Genomic DNA, 13,557 nt, shown 5'->3' with positions numbered 1-13,557 from the left:
GCCAGCAGACTGCCGGCTGAGCACGGAGCCCATCGCGGGGCTCCATCCCTGGACCCTGAGATCATGACCTGAGCCAAAATCAAGAGTCGGCTGCTTAACCGACTGAACCACCCAGGCGGCCCCAAAGTTCACTTTCAACAATACACACCATCAAAAATCTACTTTGAAATGGTATAGTTCTCATTTTTATTAAAGAGAAGTATTCTTATCAAACTTCAGACACAAATATTTGTCTTCCAATATGTTCCAAAAAATGCTTGCAACAAGCTCCTATGAGTGCACCAGCGGCATAACTCTGCTCAGCACACACTGATCTATTCTTCCAGCTGAGCAGCTCATAGTATAGGGGTTAGACGTGACTTTATATACCAGTGCTCTTCATCTGAATGTCAGCTCTGTCACTGTGTGACAGAGCCGTGTGACCTTGGACACAGTTTTTAACATTTCTCTGCCTCTGTTTCCTTATCCATAAAATTGTGTCTAGCCCATAAGGTCATTGTGTGAATTAATTAGATGTGTTAATACATACAAAGTCCTTTAAGTCAGAGTCAATTTAGATAGTAAGCACTCAGTGCTTATTATTATTAAACATATAAAGAGTTCTTTCAAGTCAATAAGAAAAAGGCAATCTAAAATGGGTCAACGATTAAAGTAGGCAAATCACAAAAGAGGAAATGTAAAGGATCAGTAAACAATGAAAATACAGGACCTCAATTGGTAAACAGGGAAATGCAAATTAAAAGAAGATACTATTTTGCCTATTGGATGACAATGTAAGAGTTTAATAACAATCAGTATTAATGAAAACCTAGAGAAACTGGCGCTCTCATTTATTATTGGTGAAAGTGTGCATTTTGATAATATTTTGGAAATTAAAAGAGTAATATTACTTTTCCTAATATGCATACTCCCTGAATGAGTATTTTCATTTCTGGGATTCTAACCAACAGGGGAAAAAAAGAAAGAAAAAGAAAAATCAGCAATGTCTAATACTCTCAAAGTCTTACCCAAAATACTCTCAAAGACTTACCCAAAAATACATCTAAAAGGTTGCTAATAGTGCTTGCTTCAGCAGCACATATACTAAAATTGGAACAATACAGAGAAGATTAGCATGGTCCCTGTGCAAGGATGACACGCAAATTTGTGAAGCGTTCCATATTTGAATAAGTAAATAAATAGGGGCGCCTGGGTGGCTCTGTCATTTAATCATCTGCCTTTGGCTCAAGTCAGGATCTCAGGGTCCTGGGATTGAGCCCCCCCTGCTCAGCAGGGAGTGCCTGTCCCTCTCCCTCTGCCCCTCTCCCCCAGCTCATACTCTGTCTCTCTCAAATAAATAAATAAAATCTTAAAAAAAAAAAAAAAGCTAGGGGAGCCCGGGTGGCTCAGTTGTTGGGTGTCTGCTTTCAGCTCAGGTCATGATCCCAGGGTCCTGGGATCGGGCCGGCATCAGGCTCCCTGCTCAGCCGGGTCTGCTTCTCCCTCTCCCACTCCCCCTGCTTGTATTTCCCCCTCTTGGTGTCTCTTACACTGTCAAATAAATAAATAAAATCTTAAAAAAAAACTAAATAAATAAATAAAAGGTTGCTAATAACATCCACCATAAACAACTAGAATGTCCACATATAGGAAAACAGTTGCCCAAATCATGATATACTAATACTGTGAAACACTAATCAGCTATTAAAAGAATAACACAGGGACGCCTGAGTGGCTCAGTCGGTTAAACAACCAACTCTTGATTTCAGCTCAGGTCATGATCTCAGGGTCCTGGGATCAAGCCCCACATTAGGTTCCATGCTCAGCAGGTAGTCTCCTTCTCTCCCTCTCCTTCTTCCTCTGCCCTTCCTCCTGCTCACACACTCTCTCTCAAATAAATAAATAAATCTCAAAAAAAAGATTTAATAAAAAAAGAACAATATAGATCATTATGCACTAACTTAGGAATAGGCTCACAACATACTATTAAGCAAAAATAGCAGATCCCTGTTAAGGCTCCATGTTTCTTTATCTTCAGTATCTATTTGTACATATTTTTGTTTGTATTAACAAAGGAAGTAGTAGTTTACAGTGGTTACATTAGAGAATGAGATTAGAAAGAGAAAGTGAGAGACTATCAGTTTCACTTTCGACTACATATTGTTTGGATTGGTACAGTAAGCAGGTATTATGATTACATTTCAAGCAATTGAAAAATGATAAAGAATGGAGGAAAAAAGAGAAAAATGAATGTGTAATAAAAGTCAAATATCAGCGACTACATAGATACCTTTCTCAGGGCACACACAAAAACTGTTCATTAGTTACATATGAAAATGTTTCCAAAATATGTCTAATAATGGAAGTAATTCTTATATACAAATTATAGAGTTCTCTAAAAAGTTTAGTGCTGAGTTAAATCCCTTTATACTCACTACATCTACCAGCAAAGGGCTACATATCAACATGGTACAACGGAAATGGGGAACGTACGCTGCCAAAAGTTGGAAATGTAGTCAGGTTTTCTCTCCCTAAGAGGAAAAAGGAAAATTTAATTTTCTGAACATTTATAACAGGCCTTGGGGTAAATTCTAAAGTGCAGCCTAGAGTAGATGAAGAAACATATCATAGTGGATAGAGGCACAGCGCACAGCAGTATCTCTCTGCAGGATGAGAGGGAGGGAGAAAAGGATGCATCAAGAATAAAAGAGCTAGGATCTGATCAGAATCTAAGAAGCAGAAAACAGAAGCTATCCAAGGGCATAGTCAACAGTCAGTGTGAAGTTTTTCACATTTTAATATCTCTATAATTGGGATGAGTCTTACATTCAGTAGCCTGTTGTAGTCACTACCGGCCTGGTGATCGTTTTGATGCGGTTGTCACGCCTTGATTATGAATATTTACATTGCCACCATTTCCACGGAGTTTTGAGTATTTTTGGTGTTGAGATTAATTGCCATTTAAAATATCTTCTATAGGATTCACTATTATTTGCATTGAAGGAGAAATCATTACATATGCAGAAATAACAGAAATAAAGCAGTGAGGAATAAATTTGATTTAGTGAAGCAAATATTCATCATATCAGGAATGACTAGAGCCCCCTATTTTCCTAAGAAACAATAACCATGTGTTTTACAGAACCTAAGAAAGAAAATACCAGAAGCAAATGAAGCTGTATTAGGTTTTGTTATTAAGATGCATACAAAAGGGATTAGCTAACACATGCCAAGTAGAGGAACTGAAAATAAAAGGAATCGCTAAATCCCTTGTCATTAACGAAAGACAATGAGTGGCTGATGTGACTGATTCATGCATCACACAGGACTGTCTTTAAGGCATTCTGTCATAGTTTATTTTTTTTAAAGATTTTATTTACTTATTTGACAGAGAGACAGCGAGAGCAAGAACACAGGCAGGGTGGGGGGGGAGTGGGAGAGGGAGAGCAGGCCTGCGGCCGAGGAGGGAGCCCGATGTGGGACTCATGACCTGAGCCGAAGGCAGATGTTTAACAACTGAGCCACCCAGGCACCCCGGCATTCTGTCACAGTTTAGTCGAAACCATTTTTTTTCTTAGTAGAACCTCGTCCAGTAGTGCGTCTTTTGATCAAGGGCATCATAGATTTAATGAAATAAGGATAACCTATATTTTTTAATATTGAAAATTATAAGGAAAACCTATTGACTTCCTGATAGGAAGGAAGGAAGGGAAGAAGGAAACCAGCCAGAAACAATAGTCTAGGCTGGTAGAAATAAAGAGCAGTACCTCACAACTAAGAAGAAAAAGACAGGTAGGCATGTGGGCATTGGAGCCTCTTGGGTTTATTTAAAAAAGAGGGGGTGACTTGAGAAGCATTGATTTAGGATAACCTGGATTCCATTTGTGGCTCTCCTATTTATGTTTTACATGTTCCTGGGCAAGTCACTGAATCCTTCTCAGCCTGTTTCCTCCTCTTAAAAAAATAGATACTGTTGGGCGCCTGGGTGGCTCAGTTGGTTAAGCGACTGCCTTCGGCTCAGGTCATGATCCTGGAGTCCCGGGATTGAGTCCCGCATCGGGCTCCCTGCTCAGTGGGGAGTCTGCTTCTCCCTCTGACCCTCCCCCCTCTCATGCTCTCTCTCTCATTCTCACTCTCTCAAAATAAATAATAAATATAAAAAAAATAGATACTGCTGGCTCTTGAACAATACAAGCTTGAACTGCATTGAACCACTTATACACAGATATTTTTCAACAAATTCAGTAGAGTAGTGTAAATGTATTTTCTTTTTCTTAGGTTTTACTTAATAACATTTTATCTTCTCTAGCTCACTTTAAGACTATACTACATAATGCGCCTTAAATCTCAAATATTTTCCTGGACATAATTCTTCTCTTGGAAGCTGCCACCAGCTGAGAAATAGTCACCCTCACCTGCTGTTTCCTCTAAAGAAAGGAACTCAGATGCAGCCCAGGGAAAAGACCTCCTCTGTCAGAAGTGATAAATCAGAGTGTATTTTTTCATTGATATCCTAATTTTCATCTCTAATTATAACTTAGAAAAGAGTTTTGGGGAGGCAAAAACAAACCAAGAAAAAGTTTACTTTTATAAATTTGAGAGGGAGAGATTAATCTCCAGGAAAATTGGAGAACATCCTTGTTCTGCCTGAGTCCTTTTAGTCTGTGTTTAATTTCAACCATCACCAGAGGTGTTAATCACATAAATGTCAAATGTAAGAACAGATAAAATGTCACAGCAATACAATAAATCGGTTACTTTAAAGAACATAAAGCCATACAGTTTCTAGCAGTTTTCTAATTGTCCAGATGAATGACTGAACTCTTCCCCACATTTTTATTGCAGAGGCGTACCTATATAGTATTTTGGGCAGGCATATGAGTCTCTCTAGGGACCATAAGAGAGTATTGCTTCCATTCTTCTGGGATATATCTTCCTCTTAGGGTTCACCCACCAGGATTATTACAAACAGGAAATGGTCATTCAAGGATGGGCTTCTCCCTCTTTCAGGCACTGGACTAAGAATGATTAATAGAAGAGAGAGAGAGACAGATCCTATACTTCGGTTTCACTTAGAATCACTAAAACACACTGCTTTAAAGAAACTTTACAAAAGAAAATTAGGGGGAACAAAATGGAAATAAATACAGAGTCAAAAAAGAATAAATCGCAATTCCTTTCTATTTAGGTTTACAGACATATATTGACTATCTACTATGTCCTGTAGGCACTTTGCCAAAAGCTCAGAACCTAGTGGGGGAAGCAGATATGTGAAACATGTTTTTAACATCTAATATTGTCAGTGCTGAAACAGATGTGTGAAGATGCTTATACTCCTCTGAAAACATGCTTCAAGGTTCTCTGACCTACTTAATTCCATATTCTAACTTGAGACCTATATTTTAATTCAAAGGATTGCAAAATTTGCAGGCAGTTGCCTCACTCCATCACTTCCTGAATCCCAGTCCACCTCCATATTGTGACTATTACTGATGTGTAACATCAACAATCCCACTCCTAGATACTTATTTCTTTGCAGTCCAACTAACGGTTATATTTCTATTCTGGCTGCCTCCTTATTTCATGGAAAGGAGGTAGACTATAACAGTTAAGAACACAGACCTGGTATAAAATCCGGTTTTCAATACTTAACAGTGTGACCCTAAGCAAATTATTTCACTTGTCTAAAACTCAGTTTTATCCTTTGTAAATGGGGCTAATAATACTTACCTTTTAAGTTTACATGTAAGGATTAAATGAGATAGTGAATAAAAATGATTCACAGAGTCTAGTACAAGATAAGCTCTCAATAAAACTTTGTAGTTTACTCTTATGTTCCTTTTCCCCAGTTAACTAATCCAAAAACAAGCTCATCATATAGAGTAAAGTCTTGTTCCCCCTTCTCAGAGAGTTGTATTATCTTCAGTATAGTGCAACAGTACCACACATAATCATATCATTCACTTACTGAGAGCTACAGAGGAAACTAACTGAAGATATTTAAACCCATTTAATAAGAATACATGGGTAAAGGGAGTCAAAAGGCACAGACTTCCAGTTATAAAATAAATAAGTCATGGAGATGTAATGCATGGCTTGGTGACTATAGTTAATAATACTGTATCACATATATAAAAGTGCTAAAAGAATAGATTTTAAAAGTTCTCATCACAAGGAAAAAAATTCTGTAACTATGTATGGTGATGTACACTAACTACACTTATCATGGTGATCATTTTACAACATAGACAAATATTAAATCAGCATGTTATACACCTGGAACTAATATAATGTTGCATGTCAATTATACCTCAACAAACAGATAGAGGATAGATAGATAGATAGATAGATAGATAGATAGATAGATGACAGATAGATAGATGATAGATAAAGTAAATTAAAAAAGAGAAAACAAATCATACAGATGGCAAATTTTGGAAAAAGAAAACAAGAATAAGCAATCACTTACTGAGAAATCCTTGTGTATCATTCCCAGATGGTCTTTTAGAACCTTCCTATACCCCCATCGAAAGGTGGAGTCTTATTTACCCTCCTTTTAAAACTGTGCTTTTGTGACTCATTCAACAAATAGAATGCAGCAGCAGAACATCACATGACTCTTAAGGCTAAATCATGGAGAGTGAAGTGATTTTTATCTCTTGTGATGCCTGCTTTTGGAATCCAGTCATTATGCTGTAATGAAGCCAAGAAGCCACATGTAAAGTCTATGTATAGGTGTTCTTACAACAGCACCAGAGAAGATGCCAGTAATAGCCAACATCAATCCCCAAATGAGTAAATGAGTTGATTAGAGTCCATGCTTTCTTTTTTTTATTTAAATTCAATTAGCCAACATATACTACATCATTAGTTTCAGATGTAGAGTTCAATAATTCATCAGTTGCATATAATACCCAGTGCTCATCACATCACGTGCCCTTCTTAATGCCCATCACCCAGTTATCCCATCCCCTACCCCCTTCCCCTCCAGCAACCCTCAGTTTCTTTCGCATAGTTAAGAGTCTGTCATGGTTTGTCTCCCTCTCTGATTTCTTCCCTTTCCATTTTCCCTCCCCTCCCCTATGATCCTCTATGCTGTTTCTTATATTCCTCATATGAGTGAAACCATATAATTGTCTTTTTCTGATTGACTTATTCTGCTCAGCATAATACCCTCCAGTTCCATCCATGTCGATGTAAAGGGTAGGATTTCATCCTTTCTGATGGCTGAGTAATATTCCATTATATATATATAATATATATATAGGATCAGGATAAAACTGAGTTTTAGACAAGTGAAATAATTTGCTTAGGGTCACACTGTTAAGTATTGAAAACCGGATTTTATACCAGGTCTGTGTTCTTAACTGTTATAGTCTACCTCCTTTCCATGAAATAAGGAGGCAGCCAGAATAGAAATATAACCGTTAGTTGGACTGCAAAGAAATAAGTATCTAGGAGTGGGATTGTTGATATATATATATATCAAATTTTCCTTATCTATTTCATCTGTCAATGGAAATCTGGGCTCTTTCCATAGTTTGGCTATTGTGGACATTGCTGCTATAAACATTGGGGTGCAGGTGCCCCTTTGGATCACTACCTCTGTACCTTTGGGGTAAATACCCAGTAGTGCAATTGCTGGGTCGTAGGGTAGCTCTATTTTTAACTTCTTGAGGAACCTCCATACTGTTTTCCAGAGTGGCTGCACCAGGTTGCATTCACACCAACAGTGTTAAGAATCCGCACTTTCAAGTCAACCCAGTTGTTGCCATGTGGAGCAGAGATGGACTGCCCCACTCTCTTCCCTTCCTCCATCCTTCACGTTCCACACTAGTCATTTCTTCTTTAAATCTAGTCCTTTATCTAACCACTTCACGCCTACAGAATTTCAAGTAGCTCCTAACTACCTTCTCTGCTTCCTTCTATTCCCCTAAAAACACCCAACATATAACTAACAACAGGTCAATCCTCCTAAAATATTGGTTTATCCTGTCATTTCTCTATTAAAAAGTTGCCAAGAGCTCACCATGGACTAAAAGATAAAGTTCAAATACATAACAAAGATTCCAAACTCTATCTCAACTTACATCTTAGATCTTATCATCATCTCCTCCTAACAAGAACCTCCTGATACAGTCAGACAGCAGTGTTTTCTGTCCCTTAATGGAACCTCATTAATATGTACCCTTGCTTATAATATCCCATGGTGCATTCTTCATCCAGTGGTATGGAAAACCTTGTTCAAACAGACTCATTACAACCAGTTTTTAAATCTGTAAGAATTTTTTAAGCCAGTTGTTAAATTACTGATAGCTTGAAATTGGCTGTGGTAGAAGTATTTACACCACAGAAACTGGAAAATACTACAAATCAGAGTTCTGTGGAAATGGGAAGGGGGAGCTAGTTTATTAGGACATCATTGTCCTCATCTCTCCATATCACCTACATGAATCTATCCATAATTTAGGTCCTAGATCAAGTGGAATCCTCCTCTCCATGAGGTCTTCTCCAGTCATCTCCTGTGTACTTTTGCTAGCCTCTAACAAGTTTCTGTGAAGTTCTCATTTGTCCTTAAAGTCCCATTGCTTGTAGAGGATATTTCCTCAATAATATGCCAAGAGAATTGAGGGAGGGAGTTATTTTTGCTTTGGTCTACTTTAGGCATGGCCTATAGCATTTAATGGCATGCCATGTGCATTATAATTATCTAAGAATTCAGAATGAGGCTGATATTATGGAATAAGGATGCTCTAAAGACTCTAACAGTAGGTCCCTAAAGACTTTACCCCAATTTTCCCAAGTAAGACAGAGAGGTGCTCAGGGAAGATATTATAACCATAAGTCTATATAATATCTTTACTCTCAGTGGAGTTGATATACTGAAACTATAAGACATTGGTGAGAGAAATTGAAAAGACACAAATAAATTGAAAGATATGCCATGCTCATAGGCTAGAAGAATTAATGTAGTTAAAAGGTCCGTACTACCCAAAGCAATCTATAATTCAATGTAATTCCTATCAAAATTTTAGTGGTAATTTTCACAGAAATAGAATAGTCCTAAATTTGCATGGAGCCACAAAAAAATCCCAAATAGCCAAAGAAATCTTGAGAAAGAAGAATAAACCTGGAGGCATCATGCTCCCTGATTTCAAACTACATTACAAAGACAGAGTAATTAAAACAGCATGACATTAGCATAAAGACAGGCACATAGATCAATGGAACAGAATACAGAGCCCAGAAAAAAACCCACACATATATGTTCAGTTAATTTATGACAAAGGAACCAAGAATATACAATGAAGGAAAGGACAGTGTCTTCAATAAATGATGTTGGGGAAACAGGATAGGTACATGCAAAAGGATGAAATTGGACCCCTCTCTTACACCATAGACAAAAATTAACTCAAAATGTATTAAAGACTTGAATGTAAGACCTGAAACCATTAAAAACTCCTAGAAGAAAGTATAGGCAATAAGCTCCTCGACACTGGTCTTGGCATCGAGTTTTTTGCTTTTACACCAAAAGCAAAGGCTTTGAACAAAAGCAAAAATCAACAAGTGGGACTACATCTAACTAAAAACATTCTGCACAGCAAAGGAAACTATCATTGAAATAAAACAGCAACCTACTAAATGGGAGAAAATATTTGCAAATCATATATCTGATAATGGGTTATTATCAGCCACTCGTTCTTACTCCAGTGGGAAATAAATTGTATGAGGCAAGGCCCAGGAATAATTGGAAGAAATCCCTCCTCTTGGAAACTGGAGGAAGAAGAAAGAAAGGTCTTCCTTTCCCAACAGCAAGGGTTATAATTAAATCGAGAGGTAGCATGCAAGGATTTTCATGATTTTTCCCAAGCTGATTGAGAGCGATCATATGAAGACTGGTGTAGGTGAGCAGTTACCGAGGTTGAGAGAAGGGATCTATGAGAACAAATGTACGTCACCAACCATCTCCCAAATGAACACTCTCTTTTACTGACCATCTACTAGGAATACTACCTGTCATATCTCATTCTACTCTCTAAAAGTCATGTTCTTTCAGTATTTAATTCAAGAAATTCTTGTTTAGCACTTACTCTGTGCTAGGCTCTGGAATACAAAAAGTATATATATATAATGATCCCTGCCCTCAGGAGCATATGTTCTAGAGAGCAAGAGTTATAAAAATAATTATCAAGAGACAACTCTAATAAATCAGGAAAAGGCCTATACCCAAAACAAGCACATGACGGCACGGGAGCCCAAAGGACTAATAATGGCTTACAGGGAGGAGGTGATATGTACCTTAGGGTTTAAAGGATGACTTGAAGATACAAATGTAGAAAATGTAGAGATAGCAATATATAGAATGACAGAAAGGCATGGCAAGCACGGTGCATCTGAGAACATCCCACTAAATTCATAGGGACATGGTAGATTTGTAGCTTTTTAATCACACCAAAGAAAGGATTGGAGAAGCTAAAAGTGGGCACTGGACACCATCTAGTAAACTGGCAAATAATCTAGGCAAGAGATAAAGGGAACCCAAGGCAATGGAAATGCAACTGGACAGGAGGGGGTAAATTCAGATGCTACTTCTGGAATCAATGGACTTGTGTCTCTTTGGAGGAGGCAAGGTAGAAACAGAGGAGTCAAGGCTTACTTCTAAATTGCTAAATCCAGATGCCAGATGGGACAACTTTCCATCTCCTAGGGCAGGGTCTTTCCCCTAAAGCTGTTTTACCCTGTTTGCAACATGTATTTTCTGTAATCCAAATCTTCCAGACAGAGAGACCAGCATATGCAGAGTTGTCTGCCTGTGTTGTGCTGCAGTGTCACAGCCTTGGATTTCTGAGAAAATCAAGAGTTAACTGTATTTACAAGGTTGGTATACACCATACCTGTCCTCCTCCCTCCTCATGTCATACTTTAAGCAGTCAAGCTCTTGAAAATTAACATGACAACTGACCTTTGACAATCATATTAAACTGCATCATTTTTTCCACTTCCCATACTACACGGTAATCACATGCATGGTAGGGAGTGGGAGGCATTCTCCTTTAATACACTGGCTGTGGTTAAAATATTCAGGGTGTCAAAACAGATGACATCGGGCACTATATTCTATATACAACTCAACCTACTCCATATCAGCACTGCAAAGGATGGCTGACAGAAAATCTATGGCTCAGGCTCCAGCATAGAAAACATTAATGCAAACATCTTCTGCCCAAAGGACTTGGCATTTACCACACTTTCTACTGGAAGCACAAGGTTCCTGTGCCAAAGGTCAGGGGCAGAGGGATTAACTTTTCCCATATATTTAAGCAAACTGTCTATCACACCAAAAGTGCAGGGACACACACATACACACACACTCTGCTTATTGTAGTTGATTATGAAAAAGGTCAGCTGAGTGATTTGCTGCCAAACACACACACACATACACACAACCTGCTAACATTAGCAAAATAGAAAAAGAATGACCAGCTCTTAGATTTCAAACAACAAAGAAATCTAGTGTTGCTGTCAATAGAATCTATTGCTTTCAAAGATTGAAATGCAAGGATGTTCACTTTTCAGTTCAATAGGTCATTTATCCACCAAAGACTCTGCAAAGGAAAACAAGAAAACAAAACAAACAATTGTGTATGTGCCAAATGTCAGTAAATATACAGTTGATATGTATACATCAAATGTTAATAAATGAATTATTCGATAAATAATGCTTCACCTCTTCAAATATAATATTTATAAAAAATACTTAGATAACCTCCACATCCAACTTAGCAAATAATATGCACTTATCAAAAAATAAAATATTTCTTTCCTGTTTTTTCTATTTGCTTGGGGATCTAGAACACTACATGTATATAGTATACAGTGAACATACTTATGTATTGCATATTTATATATTTCACATAGTATACATGCATACATTTATATATTATATATTCCATGTTATAAATTATAAAGCACATGAAATGTAATATAATATGTTACAAATATATGTATAAGTTTATACTTCTCCAAAACTGAAATCTAATATTTTAATATTTATATTCTTTCATTTTGTGCGTTCATATTTCTCCCCAATTAAAATCTATCTACAGTGGCAAAAACATGCACCCAGGTGGAGTATAGATGTTGTGATCATCACTCCTCCTTTCCATTTTCTTTTGAGTGCATTTTGTGAGTCCCAGGGAAGCATTTAATCACTAGCCATGAGTGATGTCATCCCCTTATGTGTCATCTTGCACATCTGTTTCGGGGCACACACTGGGAATGTACAACATCTCCCATAGGGTCAGATAAAAAGGAAAAGCTTCTTTCCTCCACTGATAGGCTTGAATGATGCAAAACAGGTCAGGTTTAAAAAAAAAAAAAAAAGCTACTCTAAAATTCAAAGCCAAAAAAGAGTTCAAATTGAATCTTTGACAGTCACTGCTTTTAAAAAGACCTCCTATCAGTAAAAAGTGCTGTTCTCCAGGTGATTTCGCATATATTTTTAATGCCAATTCGTGTCAGTATTGACAGTATGTTTTGACAGTAAGAGGAATTAAAATGATTCTGGGTACCCGAGGTGACTCTATTGACACATCAGATTACACTTAATGTTTTAACAGCAAAGCAGAGTTGAGCAAAGCAGTCTTCCTACCATGGCTGGCTGATTCAAGTGTTTTCCAGCCAGGACAGTGTACTTTGCGAGGAAGAGACATCTCAAATAGAATCAGGAACCTTGGACTATAAAAGAGACTTAGAATAACAAATCCTCTACCCTTTAAAGGTTATGTTCATTCTTTTCAGTGGGAATATTACAAAAACTAGCTCTTTATCAAGGACTCAGAATTTCCTCCCTCAGGAATTCCCTGACTCCAGAAGCTCAAGCAGGACAGTAAGCATAGCGGCTCCAGCAAGACCAAAGCTCCAGGCCTGAAGGTTCCGCAGGTCCACCTGGGAAAGCAGCGAGGATCTCAGGGTCTATGTTTTCAACAAGGTATATTAGAGCAAGAAGTCCAAGGTATCTAGGGATTCATGAATCATCACATTTTTGTGCAATTCTAAATCTTCTAACCATGCAGAAGGGGCCTACTTGGAGAAGGTCAGCCGCGCAATTTGTGAAGAATTATTCCCATAGCTGAAGTCTACATGGAAAAATACAAAGGACAATGAAGATTAAGCTGTCATCAGACCACGGGAGATGCCAATTCAAGGTAAAAGTGTCATCCAAGTAGACCCTAACAAGAGGGGCTAGCTATGTTTTTTAAGTGGTAAAGAATTAATAACCCTTTCCTTATTATTTTCTACAAAACACACACAAAAAATATCTAGCACATTGGTGGGGAATACCTGATATTTCATATCAATAGAATTACACCCAGGAATTCTTAGATTTAACAGGAATTACTTTAGAACAGGAATTTGTTACCAGGAGGTAACAATTCTTATTTATTTACAACTGAATATTTACTTTCTGTTTTTCAAGGTTTGGTTTTGTTTTGTTGTTTTTTTTTTTTTTTCATCTGATTCAATGCAGCCCAGAAGAGAAAGTATCTACTAACACCTAGGACTATGGGATTTCCA

The 13,557-nt window shown here is 37.6% G+C and overlaps 1 non-coding gene across 1 annotated transcript; it reads left to right on the top strand.

Moving 5' to 3' along the window:
• Positions 1 to 1,059: 1,059 nt before the first annotated feature.
• LOC114218294 (U6 spliceosomal RNA) lies at positions 1,060 to 1,166 on the top strand. The gene has a single exon (XR_003611169.1). It is a non-coding gene; the product is annotated as a U6 spliceosomal RNA (small nuclear RNA).
• The last annotated feature ends 12,391 nt before the right edge of the window (positions 1,167 to 13,557 follow it).

The sequence above is a fragment of the Eumetopias jubatus genome, unplaced genomic scaffold (assembly GCF_037043125.1).
Source record: "Eumetopias jubatus isolate StellerSeaLion01/CBP00866 unplaced genomic scaffold, mEumJub1_p1.0 scaffold_15, whole genome shotgun sequence".
Taxonomy (NCBI): Eukaryota; Metazoa; Chordata; class Mammalia; order Carnivora; family Otariidae; genus Eumetopias; species Eumetopias jubatus.
Note: the sequence above shows the minus strand (reverse complement) of the source record. Positions and strands in the feature narration are given on the sequence as shown.